This window comes from Schistocerca gregaria, chromosome 3, assembly GCF_023897955.1.
Source record: "Schistocerca gregaria isolate iqSchGreg1 chromosome 3, iqSchGreg1.2, whole genome shotgun sequence".
NCBI lineage: Eukaryota > Metazoa > Arthropoda > Insecta > Orthoptera > Acrididae > Schistocerca > Schistocerca gregaria.
In genome coordinates this window covers 489,843,777-489,845,406 of record NC_064922.1, presented here as the reverse complement: position 1 = coordinate 489,845,406, position 1,630 = coordinate 489,843,777, and positions in this window count along the sequence as shown.

Below are 1,630 nucleotides of genomic sequence, written 5' to 3'. Positions count from 1 at the left end.
TATTCAATTAACAGTTGCAACATGGTTGTAATAAACGCATTATCTGCTTTCTGACACGAAAGTCAGCATATATTTTACAAAAAAAGCATATAAATGAATTGTTGGTTCATCAACGTTCTTCACTAGCCTGCACAGAGCTTAATGACTTACAATATATAACACAAAGGCTGTTTTAGGTGGAATGATAAATATTTTAGGAGATGATAGTGTATTGTTCTTCGAATAAAACATCCAAACAACACACTTTCAGATTATATTGGTTAAAGAATGCAGCTGTTAAAATGTAACCCAGACAAATCAGTGTTAATAAAGGCAAATGATCAAATTAAAAGATAATTTTCATAAATTCCACTACCGACTTGTGTATAATGTACGTTTTCCCAGGTCATCTTGGCGTTCTTTCATTTCATTCATAATGCGATCAAGTAGTTCCTTTTGCTTACTTTCTCTTTGTAATCTTAATAGGGAAACAGCTCCATTGCCTCAGCATAATAACCGAAAAAATTACATTGCATCGAAGGAAAAAGAGAAAGTAATCGTAGATAACCTGTTGTCGTCTCAAAGCCATGTTTGTAATCCTACTGAGATGGTCTGGGGATTATTGGATAGAGATATCCGCACAGTTCAAACAAAAAGACAGAAACGTCTGTGGTATGTCGTTAGCGAGGTGTAGAAACACATAGACTTGCAACACTTATAAAAACTTATTGGGCTCATGAAAGTTTGTAAGGCACTCATTAAATACAAGGAAGGACGCTCTGATAAAAGTATCATACATATTTTCTGTTTGTATCATACACAATGTGGTGACTAAACTCGCGGGATAGCGATATGCACATACACAGATGGCGGTAGAACGGCGTACACAGCGTATGTAAGGGCTGTGCATTGGCGGAGTTATCATTTATATTAAGGCGAATCGCCGGCCGCGGTGGTCTCGCGGTTCTAGGCGCTCAGTCCGGAACCGCGCGACTGCTACGGTCGCAGTTTCGGATCCTGCCTCGGGCATGGCTGTGTGTGATATTCTTAGGTTAGTTAGGTTTAGGTAGCTCTACGTTCTAGGGTACTGATGACCTCAGGTGTTAAATCCCATAGTGTTCAGAGCCGTTTGAACCATTTATTAAGGCGATTCATGTGAAAATGTTTCCGACGTGATTGTGGCAGCACGTCGGAAAATAACAGACTTCGTTCGATGAATGGTAGCTGGACCTAGACGCAAGGGATATTCCATTTCGGGACTCGTTAGGGAATTCAATATTCCGCGATCTACAGTGCCGAGAATACCTTGTTTCAGGTATTACTTCTCACCACGGACAACAAAGTGGAGGCCAGCTGTCACTCAACGACCGAGAGCAGCGGCGTTTGCCTAGTGTTGTCAGTGTTAACAGACAAGCAACGCTGTGGGACATACGACCAACGAATTCGTTAGGACAGTGCGCCGAAATATGGCGTTAATAATCTATGGCGGCACACGACCGACGCGAATACATCTGATAACAGCAGGACAATTCCTGCAGCGTCTCTCCTGCGATCCCAGACGAATGAGAAACAGCGTCCTCACAAGATCTAATTTCAGTAAGTGCTGATGGTAGGTTCGAGTGTAACGCCGACCCTGCGAAGCCATGAACCC